Genomic DNA, 13,000 nt, shown 5'->3' on the forward strand with positions numbered 1-13,000 from the left:
ACACTTTTTTTTTTTTTTTATGATTCATTTATTCTAGATTCTTTGATTTTTGTACTCAATAACTCACTTAAATGAATATTTATGATGTGGTCCCACATTTGATTCTAAAATTAAATAAAACTCTTTAAGAANTCCGATCAAATTTGGTACCAGGGGCGTAATTGCTTGGAGGATATTGTGAGATTTTTTTCCTAGAAGATGGTTGACTATAGCAAGATATAGTAATAATGGGAATTGCTCGGTTTTGTATTTTGGCTTGATTTGGCTAATATCCAAAAGACTTGCCGTAAGACCTATGTGATGATGCAAAAAATCAGTAGTTAAGTTCCTCGTCAGCGTAGATGGACAATAATATTGGATTCATCTCTGGTGAATACCTACAATAAGACTCAAGCTAAGAAAATATTTACCGGTGTGGTGTTGGCTAAAAACCCTCCGATAATTAAGTCAGAAAAAAAATTCCCAAGAGATATACTGTGAGAGAATTCAACTTGAGAGTAGTTTTTGGAGAGAGAATTGTGTGTACCTTTTGGTTCTGTTTCCCTTATTTTTATAGCTATCTTTGCTTTAAAGGGCAATGAATCTCTACATTTATGTGTTACAGCTAGTGCATTATAGAGACGATTTCATTGTTTTTTTTTACTCATCAACCTATATTTAGATTTCATTCAATATATTCTTTATTATTCTATATTTAAAATTTGTATATTTTAGATTTTTTATTCATTTAATTTTTTAACAGATGATAATTAAGGAATATTATCTATTCCAAATACAGATACTTTTGAGCTGTGAAACGATTCGATCACTCCTATTATTATCGTCAAATGTGTGACATTAAAGATCAACACCATTGATGTCCCAAGTTCCAACTCCCAATTTGCAGGTATTCAATTCATGTAGAAGTGGTAGTATTTATAATTTTATATAACACATTACTCTCCTCTGCTTGGCGGCTGAAAACTTAAAACCATCCATTATGATGAAGATCATTGTTAACGTCTTCGCCTCTCTCTATTTTCTATTCATTCTTCTAAATCCAACAAGGTGCTTCTTCTTTTTCTTCTTCTACCTCTATTCTATTCTATTATTATCTTTCCTAATACTCCCATTATTACATTGCAGTCGCATTTAATTATAATGATCAACTGCCCAGCTTTTTTTTTTTTTTTTTTTGGAGATAAAGATAGAACTGCCCAGCTTTGAAGATAAAGATAACATGCGATTTTATAACTGTCTAAACTGATTAATCATTTTCTCTTACATGTTTCTCCTAAATGAATTACTTGAGTAAGTTTAACTATTTTTTTGGTTGATAATTTGATAGTTGGAGATGAGAGATTTGAACTCTGGATATTTCCATTAAAAACTCCCGAGGTGTCCACTAGTTTAATTTCAAGATTCTTGACAAATTAACCATTTTTAGGAACTTGATTGGTAATAATAAAGGCTTTAGTAAGGGTTTTGGTGGGACTCTCTTTGTATTTGCTATTTGCTAAATTCTTTGCTATAGATGCAATGGCGGCTCCATAAATTTTTTTTTCTCTCCCTTGTGTGTGTGTACGTGTTTGTTTCTTACCAAAAAAAAAAAGTTAGGGTGGTCTTGTGACCACCCTGGCTTCAATGGAGCCGCCCCAGCATAGATGTACAATCAATTATTTAGGTATTCTTTGTGTAACATTTTGGATAATGAATTTTCTTGCATATCAGATTGAGACCAAATTCACCTAATGTTGCTCCCTTTTGCTCTCAATATGTTTTCCCACGCAAAATTAGTTTCTTTGTACAAATTTCATGATTCCAGTAAAGATTAGTGCATGATCTATCAACCTAGCTAGACTCCACAAAAGCCTTAGTCCTAAAAACTTTGGAACGGGTTCGCTCTGTACAAGATCAAAAAGCAAATAAAGTAGGCTAAGAGGAATTTATGAGTGTAGTATTTTTTTGATTAGTATCATTTTGTTATGTCTTCGTTGAACCATCTATTTGAATTGTGTCAAGGCTATATGTGGAAGCACAATATGCAAACTCCCCACCTAGAGGTTGGAACTCCTATGATTCCTTTAGCTGGACCATTTCCGAAAAAGAGTTCTTGGATAGTGCTCAATTCATATCTAACCGTCTACTCTCTAGTGGATATGAGGTAGGAAGACTACAGATACAAATCATCTCTATCCCACTTTTTATTGTTCGCTTTATATTCCATCAATCAAAAATTGCCAAAATATTCCTTCTCATACTTTCGAGTAAAATACTCATAGTTTATCTCTGCGATGTAGTATGTTGTGGTAGATTATCTATGGTATCGGAGAAAGGTGGAAGGTGCTGACGCTGACTCTTCAGGATTTGATGTAATTGACGAATGGGGGAGGATGGTCCCTGACCCAGATAGGTGGCCTTCCTCTGTAGACGGAAATGGGTTTACTGAAGTAGCCAATAAGGTGCATAGCATGGGTTTGAAGTTTGGGATTCATGTTATGAGAGGAATAAGTACACAAGCAGTGAACGCAAACACCCTCATATTGGACACAAAAACGGTATTGTCAGAGCATTTTTCATATTTATAGTTACTTTATGAAAGAACAAGGAAGCACACTCAATTTTAAAGTTTAATCCTCAGAAATATGAACAATGTTATTGGAATATGTAATGCAAATAGCAAAAATAAAAATAAAAATAAAAATTGTCAAGAATAGTTAGCATTAGTAATAATTGCTTAAGTTTATGTTTTGATATATTTATTTTTATCAGGGAGAGGCTTTTGAAGAGGGTCGCAAAAAGTGGACTGCACAAGATATAGGGATTAAGGAAAGGCCATGTTCATGGATGCCACATGGTTTCATGAGTGTAAATACCACGGCGAGAGCAGGAGCTGCCTTCTTGAGGTCACTCTATACACAGTATGCTGAGTGGGGTGTTGATTTCGGTAATTAATTTGACCATTGTTATTGGAAAGTTGTCCTTCTTACTCTCTAAGTCTCTGTGCATTGCTAGCTACAACATATTAGTTAGGGTGTTCTTGAAATCCCATGAGTTTATGCATGCAGAAACTTAAAAATTTTGATTTGTGCATGTAGTACGACCGTAACCTTATATACAATCTTTTGATCACAACAAATTCAATTGGACAGACAGCTGATTGGCAACTCAATCTCCATTTTCCACGTTTTAAGTTTGACATCGACTGTTTATAATTTCTTGTAGTGAAACATGACTGTGTGTTTGGTGGTGACTTGGATATAGATGAAATAAGCGTTGTGTCAGAGGTAAGATGCATACCCCCCCTCTCTCTCTGTCTCTCTCATTTGTGACACTTTGGAGAAAATTTAAAGACAACTTTTGCGCAACAATTCTGATGTGGCTAATGTTAATAAATTCATGTTTTTCAAATTAATGTTGGCTTAATTCAATGATAAAATTTTTTGTTGATTTGAGAACAGCTTATTTAGTTTTTTGTTAAAGGTGTGCTAAAATATACTTGTAGTTTGAAAAAAAAAAAAAAATTTGGGGGGTGGGGGGGGGGGTGGAATTGTATTTGGATAGAAAATAGTTGAGCTTAGTCAAACAGTGGCCAAAGCTACATTTTGTCCAGCATGCGATCTACCTTGCTCATGAGTGACACATGGAAGAAATTGATGAAGAATGTCTATTTATGTGCATGCTGAACGTGGCTAGAGAGTGGAATCTAACTATAAACTTTATGAGAGATCTCATTTCATTCCATCCACCTTGTAAAGAAAGAGAGAACCTTTGCCTAAAAGTTGAAAATACTCTCATCCTCTCTTCTATCCATTTCTCTCACCATTGCCATACATTTGAGAAAATTTTGTTGCCTAAATCTCCTTCGCCATCTACTAAGTTTTGTGAGTTATGTGTTGAAGGTTTAGAAACTTAGGGTGCTATCACATATCCAATCCTATTGGTGGCTTTTTGTTGGTGGCTCAATAGTGGTGTCTCTGGGAAGCTAGTTGAAGATAAGGTTTCGTGAAGCTGGTTGCTAGGTGGAGCTTAGGAGGCTCAAGTATATAGGGGAATATGAGTTTGGAAGGTTCATAGTCTTACTTGTACTACAACTATTCATATAATGGACAACTTCTAATGGTGTGGTTGGGGGAGAGATTTTTTCCACTAGGTGCTCAGGTTTTCCTCTTCCTAAACACTTCCTTGTGTTTAGCTTTGGTTTGCTTTATTTCTACATTTTCATATTGCTCTTTGTATGCTTTAGTTCATATTTGCACATGCTTACAATATGAAATTTGATTAATCACTTACATTGAACTAAATGGTAGTTTAGAATTAAAAGTGATTAAGCCATAAAAATGGTTTATGGGATTCTAAATATATGCTAGGGTGCAGGGGTGGAGCCAAGGGGGGGCGAGAGGGGGCAGTTGCCCCCCCTGAGCTCACCAAAAAAATCATATATAATATACTCTTATTATAGTTGAAAGTAGTTTGCATCATCCACTGACAGAAAGCTTCTTAAAAGCAAAAAAAACTAGTATTCTCCTCATGGTATGTCATGGACTCTAGAATCAAGATTGAATAGTAGGTGCCAGTCCCACAAATTTAAAAAAAATTAAAAAACTCTCCCATGCCTTTATACAAGTTAGTAGAAGTACACTACTAAAAAGCAAGCAATGCTAACAAACAAAATATTTCGACCAATTCCACAACTTTTGAGATGTTATTTATTTTCATTTTGGTTTATCATTAACATTATTTTATTGTCTACATTTACAAATTGTCAGCTCAAAGATTGTGAAAAGAAAAAAAAATGGTGACTCTAGACTAATTGTTAAAGAAAACCTTAGAGCATCTACTAATCTTTCTCATCACAATTTCAAATTTTGAATTTTTGTTATAATCCAAAATTTTAACTACTTAGAAGAATTAAATAAGAAAATTGAATTTTACTTAGTTTTTTAAAAGCATTTCTTACAATGAGACACGTATACAACTTTGTAGACATATTGCTATATTCTTAACACTTTTTTATTGATTTATTTTTTCAATTTCTTTGAAGAAATCATCAAATATATGATTAAACTGTACGCATTTAAGTTAATTTTTCAATTTGATTATCATTAATTAACTATTTACATTAAGGGCATTTGAGTAAATTAAACTAAGTATAAAAAATAAATTAAAGTTTACATTTGTATTAGATTGTGTGTGACAAATGACAATTACATTAGCATATAATTTTACTAATACAATTACATTTGTTATTAATATTGAATTAGACATATTGCTATATTCTTAACACTTTTTTATTGATTTATTTTTTCAATTTCTTTGAAGAAATCATCAAATATATGATTAAACTGTACGCATTTAAGTTAATTTTTCAATTTGATTATCATTAATTAACTATTTACATTAAGGGCATTTGAGTAAATTAAACTAAGTATAAAAAATAAATTAAAGTTTACATTTGTATTAGATTGTGTGTGACAAATGACAATTACATTAGCATATAATTTTACTAATACAATTACATTTGTTATTAATATTGAATTGCTATTTTTTAGAATAATTTTACTTTCAGCCTTTTCTCTTTTAATCTTGCCCCCCCCCCCTAAATTGAAATCCTGGCTCCGCCACTGCTAGGGTGTATTTAGCATTTCTCAATAAAGAATAAATAATGAGCTTATATGAAAGTGATAGTCAATTAGTCACAGTTTTTCACATAAAAAATCTAACAAAAGTTGTGGAATACAATATTTTATTCAAAACATGCACGGTTGATTTATTACATAGTGCGCCTTTGCCCAGGTTTTGAAGCAACTTGACCACCCCATATTGTATTCTCTATCTCCTGGAACCCGTGCAAGCCCAGCAATGGCCAAGGATGTGAGTGGATTAGTGAACATGTACAGGATAACTGGGGATGATTGGGATTCATGGGAAAATCTTGTGTCACATTTCGATGTTTCAAGGTGAAAAGGCAGTTCTATTTTTGTTCAAGATTTTTGAAGTTTAAGTTACACTTTAATCATTACTAGCAATGGGCTCGCACAATGCACGAATAATGCTATAAATTGCTATGTGAGAAGGTTATATAAAATGTTCAAAATATTTTAAAGTAATAACATGAAGTAATGTTGCGATAACATTAAGAGGTTTTTGTAAAATTAATGATGTGATACAAAATTAATTAAAGGGATGAAGAATTTAAATTATAGAGTAAGAGTAATTAAATGTCACGTAAATTAGAAATTAGTTATTATGTGGTGTTTCATAGTTTTTGTTTCTTCAATACATTGGAGTTAACTTAAAGTTTTGTAATATCATGTTAATGTTTTGACTTATAGAAATATCATAGAAAAATTATGATGTTAAATTTTTATTATTGAAGTATGAAAATGATAGGTTAAACACTCGGTGAAATAGTAATATCCTACTAATAGAATTTTATTATAACCCAAAATATGTAAAAAATAAGAGGTGGAAAGCTAAATGAAAAATTATTCTAACAAAGATCTACATGGCAGAACTGCATGGTTTCCCACATGAGATTTTTGTTATCTGAAATAAAATTTTAAAATAATAGGCATATAAAATACTATTATATATGGTGCACACCTATATATAATTAGTGCACACTTATAGATAATTAATATGCGTATTTACACCATTGACACATTCAATGAACTAAAAATTTGACATAAATACAAATTTTGATTAGGTGGAAGCCTAAATGAGAGAGTCTTAAGGAATGTGTCATTTGGCAGAACCTAACGCTCTCTCTCACATGATGTCTTTGCTTTATATATATATATATATATATATTTTTTTTTTTATAATTGATTGATAGATGATTTCTGTTCTATTTAATTCTCTTTTGATCAATCATTATAGAATACTGAAATTTGTTTTTTTTTTTTTTTTTGGTTAGGGATTTTTGCTGCAGCTAATATGATAGGAGCTACAGGCTTGAAGGGGAAGTCATGGCCTGACTTGGATATGCTACCACTAGGATGGCTGACTGATCCAGGTAATAAGAATTTTTTTTTTACTTTTCCTTTATACATTTAGTGAAGAATCTAGCATTTTTTTTAATGTCAGGTACATATACAATTTTTTCTTAATTGACCCCCGGATTTGCCTTCTTTCCTTTTTCTTTTAACATTTAATTATATTTTTTTTGTCATATATAACTCAGTAGATTTAGACAAAAATGTAAATTTCATCTTTTATGTTTGACTAAAATTCATTTTAATACTCTAACTTTATTTTCATATAATTAAGTCATTTAGTTTTGAATTTACTCAATTCAGGCATTCTGTACAATTTTGTTAAAAAAAAAATTCATTAAAAAAATATTATTTTCACATAAAAAATCTATGAACTTAATAAAAATATTTTATAGATTTTTATGTGATATTTTTTCAAAAAAATTTTTCTCATTAGTTGATGGCATACTTAACAACAATATTTTTTAACAAAATAAGATAAGAGGCCTGAATTAAATAAATTTGAAATTTAAAGACTTAATTGAATGAAAGTAAATTAGAGGACTGAAATGAATTTCAGTCAAACTTAGACGATGTAATTTGCATTTTAGTCTTAGATTTAACAGCAAAAGAGCATATAGTTCCAAAAATATATAAGTAAATCTTATTAATAAAAACTTCTTTTCTTTTCTACAAAAAATTCTCTTTAATTTTGTGTTTAGAAATGTTTAGGATACACGAATACATGAATTTTTATTTTTTATTTTTAATTAGAAGAAACATGCTATGATTTTATGATAAAAATTTTGAGACATGACCTACTTTCTTACCTATAAATAAAATAATTTTATTTTAATTTTTTTATTTAGTATTGTCATTATTATATTTCCCTTATTATACATTATATACATCAAGACATATAAAATTAATTGATTTGTATACTTTTATGTTTTCCTATTTTTAACTTTTAATGTGTGATATTTAATTTATTTAACAAAAACATTGATTTATAATTTTAAAATAATGTAGATTCCAGTTAGCTTAATGAGTAAAGTCTCTTATGATTAAATAGGAGACTTGGATTCAAATCCAACCTAAGCAAAAATAAAACTAACGAATGTCTTAGCTTAATGAGAAATAGCAATTATTATAGAACGGACTCTATAAGTTTTAAATCCTAGCATATCTAAAAAAGTTTTTAAAGAATATTAATTGTGATTAATATAATTTGAAATTTTGAAGCATAATTATACACAATTTAATGAAAGAAAATGTTATTTGTCCTTTGTAGGGTCTGTTTTTGTAGCCCCAGCCCAAAGGATGTGGGTTAAAGGCCCAACGAACTCAGAACAATGAATTTGTAGAGAGTGGATCGAAGGTTTAGGCGCTCGCCGACGTGCAGGAAGCATGAACTACTTTCCTTTTATTGAAAAATACTAAGAACAGACCTGGGAACAGTATCGCCTACACACCCCTGGGACTTGAGCCTTGTAGAGGGCCTCTACCGCAGCCATCCCATCAGTGTGGGCTGCGGTCTCAGCCTCCTCCTTGGCACTCTCGGCCATCTCCCTGCCATGGTCAGCCTCGTCCTTAGCCCGCCGAGCCTGGTCTCTGGCCCATTCTGCCCCCACCTCTTCAACAATTTCCCACAAACGACGCCAATTTGTAAACTGTTCTTAGTATTTTTCAATAAAATGAAAGTAGTTCATGCTTCCTGCACGCCGGCGAGCGCCTAAACCTTCGATCCACTCTCTACAAATTCATTATTCTGGGTTCATTGGGCCTTTAACCCACATCCTTTGGGCTGGGGCTACAAAAACAGACCCTACATCCTTCAATTATATAAAAATAACTTGATGAAATTTTCTTATATTTGAGAAAATGATAAGTAGAATAAATCTTTTTTTTTTTTTTGGCCTCTAGAATAAATTATTTTAAAAGACATGTTTTAAGTATAAATTATACATATATGTACATTACTTTTTTTAAAAGAATATATGTGTATTATTTTGTGGATTTATAAATTATTGTTCAATTTAACTCCCAAAAAAATTTCTAGCTCTGCCACTGGGAGCGACAGAGTACTGCTAGGTAAATCAATGAACTTAGTTGTTGTTTAAGTGATTTTTGCTGTTACATTTAGGGGCTCTTGACCAAGCAGTTTCAAGTGACAAATGGGACCATTAGTCCATGCACTCAAATATGCATCACTTCAATTTCAATCTTCAAAAACAAAGAACTTGCCATTCCAATTCTGCTAACTGACTTCTACATTGTCTGTCTAGACCAAGTGGCATGGCAACAAGTTCTCCAACCTGCTTCTTTACTTGAAACATGTTATATATCTATAACAAATCGTTGGATAGTTAATTCGAAATTTTCAAAAGTCCCAGTTAACTAACTTTATTTTTTCAAATATTTTAGAGTCAAATGAGGGTCCACACAGAATAACTAACCTTACTCCAGATGAGCAAAAATCTCAGGTATTTATATCAAAACAAAGAAGTTAGTTATCTGTTGGTGTGTTTTATTAATACAAATAAATAAATATTTACATTTACAACTTATAATTTATTATGAGTATTCTATCTATTAATTTCAAATGGTTATTACAAAAATTTATTATGTTTTTGTAACTTATATCTCCATTATATTGTCATTAAATAGATATTATAGCTTACATGTTTTCTATAACTATAAAAAGGGAGTTTTACCATTCTAGAGAGGTGAACTTAAAAGTCCTATATGTGTACAGACAAATGTGAAAAAATGATAAAATGAGAAAACATGTATAGAATGGGTTTTTTTTTTTTTTTATAGACTTTTTGTGGACAAAGAAGGATGTTATTGTGGTGGAGCTTTTGCTCTTGGGAGTAATGCAAATTCGTGGAGAATACAGCATGTGTGACTAGGCTATTGTATCCTAAGGGAATCGTGCCAGTGAACTTATTGCACCGGATGAGATGTATCTGCGATATTCTCGTAGGTGACACAAAATGCCTTAAAAATAGCACGTATCACACCTTAGTCGAGCCATGCCTTACCATGATATCTATAATTTATTGTTTTTATTTTTATGTCATATATTATCATTCATATGAATGCATTGAGATAAGAAGTGAAATTTCATTTTATTTGTTGTAAGCTTATTACATAATTGTGAAATATCAAATTATTTTATTAATTTAAACTGCGGATCCAACTTTCTCTGTAACCCTTGAAAATTGGAATAATTAAGCACTCTATTTTGACCTTATCTTTCTTATTTTCACAGGTGACTTTGTGGTCTATGGCTAAGTCTCCTCTCATGTTTGGAGGAGATGTGAGAAACCTTGACAACGCCACATACTACCTCATAACAAATGAGATAGTGTTGGAGATAAATTCCTTTAGCTCAAACAACATGGAGGCATGTGTACCCATCTAATCTTTTGTAGTCTTAGGAAAAATAAGCATTGTCTAAATAGCAACATAACATATTATTCACTTGTTTGTACAGTTTCCTTATGTTACCAATGGAGCTCGCTCTTGGATTGCAACTGGAAGAGATGGTACGATTCCCCAACCAACAAAGAACTCTAATTTGTAGAAACTCATAGCTCTGCTTTGCCCAAGTGCAAAGATTATTTTCAAAAAATAAAAAGTGCATAATTCTATTCTTCACATTTTTTTTAATGATTTTTCACGAATTATAAAATAATAATAATAGTAAAGCTATTCTTAACGCTTTCTAATGATTATTCTTCCATGCTTTCTAGGAGAAGTGTATCTTGCATTTTTCAATGTAAACACTGATCAGACAGAAATAACTGCAATGACATCCGACATGGCTAAGGTACTTCCTGGTAAAAACTTGAGTTCCTGTATGTGCCATGAATTATGGAGTGGAAGGAACTGTGGGGTATTAAAGCAGTCTCTATCAAAGGCAATAGCAAGCCATGGCTGTGAACTATTTATCATGTTCTGTAGTTAGCATTGTGGATAAATTAAAACAAAGATGTAATCGGTCATCTATGTTGTACTACATATAATGAACCCATTAGTTATATGAGACAATGATAATTCTTTGTAACAAATCTGTTGGACTCTGTTTCTGATATCATAATGTATGTAGCCAACTTGCCATTTAATCTTGGGTAAGGCAGAAAATTAATAGTTTACAAAAAATGAAAGCGTAGACCAATTATTTCTGTCGCCCCTAACATTTGTAAATGCGGAAAATATTTTCCAGAATCAATTTATGTCAAACAAAACATAGCCTAAATTTCAAGTTTAATCATTCTTTGAATGTTTGGATATTAAATGTATAAAAATTACACTCACTTGTTTGTGAAGAAAAATGTTCACACATCAAAAAATTGTCTATAGTGAATATACAAAATTATATCCATTTATTAAAAAATTGTGTATATTAAATGTATTGAATTGTGTACATTTTTTGAAAAGTTGTATACGTTGAATATATAATTTTGTATATTATTTGAAACTTTTTGTATATTAAATGTACAAAATTGTGTACATTGAATATGTAGAATTGTGTTACACTCTATGAAGGTTGGGATATTGAATGTACAAAATTATGTATATTATTTGAAAAGAACGAAACTTAGGTACATTAACTTAGGTGTTATTCTCTAAGTTCCCCTCTTAAGATTCAACTATATGGCTACTTAACTAAAAAATACACTTCTATCTTATGAGAAAAAATCTACATGACAGAATCTTAAAAAGGGAACCTAAGAAACAAAACTTAAATACTGTACCTAAGTCTTGCTCTTTTAAAAAATTGTGTACATTAAATGTAAGCATTTGTCTACATTCTTAGCAAAATTATGTACATTGAATACACAAAATTGAAAATTTGTGTACAATGAATAGCTAAAATGAGTACATTTTTTGATAAAATATGTAGGTTGAATATACAGTATTTTGTATATGAAATGAAAAATTGTATGCATTAAATCTACAAAAATGTGTATATTAATTGAAAAGTGGTGTACATTCTTTAAAAAATTGTGTATGCTGAATATACCAAAATTTGTACATTATTTGAAAATTTGTGTATGTTTAATATACAAATTTTTAATTTCTGTGAAAAAGTATATGCTTTGAATAAACAAAATTGTGTACATTTTTTGAAATTTTGTGTAATTAAATGTGCAATTTTTTGTACATTGTACATTAAATTTGTGCATATTGAATATACAGAATTGGAAAAAAAAATTTGTGCATTAATATATAAAGTTGTATACATTCAATATACAAAATTATCTATATTCTTTGAAAAAACGTTTACAATAATGGACAAAATTGAATACATTTTTTTTATAAAAAAAAAAAAATTTATATTCTTAGGAAACTGTGTACATTAAATTTACATAAATATGTACATTCAAGTTGAGTATACAAAATTATATACATTCTTTAAAAAAAAATTATATTAAATTTACATAAATATGTACATTCGAGTTGAGTATACAAAATTATATACATTCTTTAAAAATTTGTGTACATTGAATGTACAAAATTGTGTACTTTCTACTAAAAGTTATGTGCTTTGAATATACAAAATTGTGTAATTTTTTTGAAATATTTTTAGCATTCAATGAAAATTTTGTTCCTTGATTGTACAAAAGTGTATATATTCTTTGAAAAATTGTACACCTAGGAGTATAGAACTTTGTACATTTTTTGACATATTGTGTACATTGAATATACATAATTGTGTACATTCTTCATAAAATTTGCGTAAATAAAACTACAAAATTTTGTAAATTCACTTAAAAGTTGTGTACATTGAGCGTAAATAATTTAAGAATTGTGTATATTAAATATATAGAATTATGTCTATTGAATATACACAATTGTAAAAATTCTTTGAAAAATAGCGTATGTTAATATACCTAATTATGTACATTCTTACAAAATTTTGTGTGCTTTGAATTGAATGTACATGATTGTGTACATTGAATGTTCATAATTGTGTGCATTTATTGAAATTTGAGTAGATTGAATTTACAAAATTTAATAAGGACAAAACTTAG

General features: G+C 30.2%; 1 pseudogene; it reads left to right on the forward strand.

The window, feature by feature from the left end:
* Positions 1-1,927: 1,927 nt before the first annotated feature.
* LOC136068056 (alpha-galactosidase-like) lies at positions 1,928-11,009 on the forward strand (annotated as a pseudogene).
* Positions 11,010-13,000: the final 1,991 nt, after the last annotated feature.

Source organism: Quercus suber, unplaced genomic scaffold (genome assembly GCF_002906115.3).
Source record: "Quercus suber isolate HL8 unplaced genomic scaffold, Cork oak 2.0 scaffold_97, whole genome shotgun sequence".
NCBI classification, from domain to species: Eukaryota; Viridiplantae; Streptophyta; class Magnoliopsida; order Fagales; family Fagaceae; genus Quercus; species Quercus suber.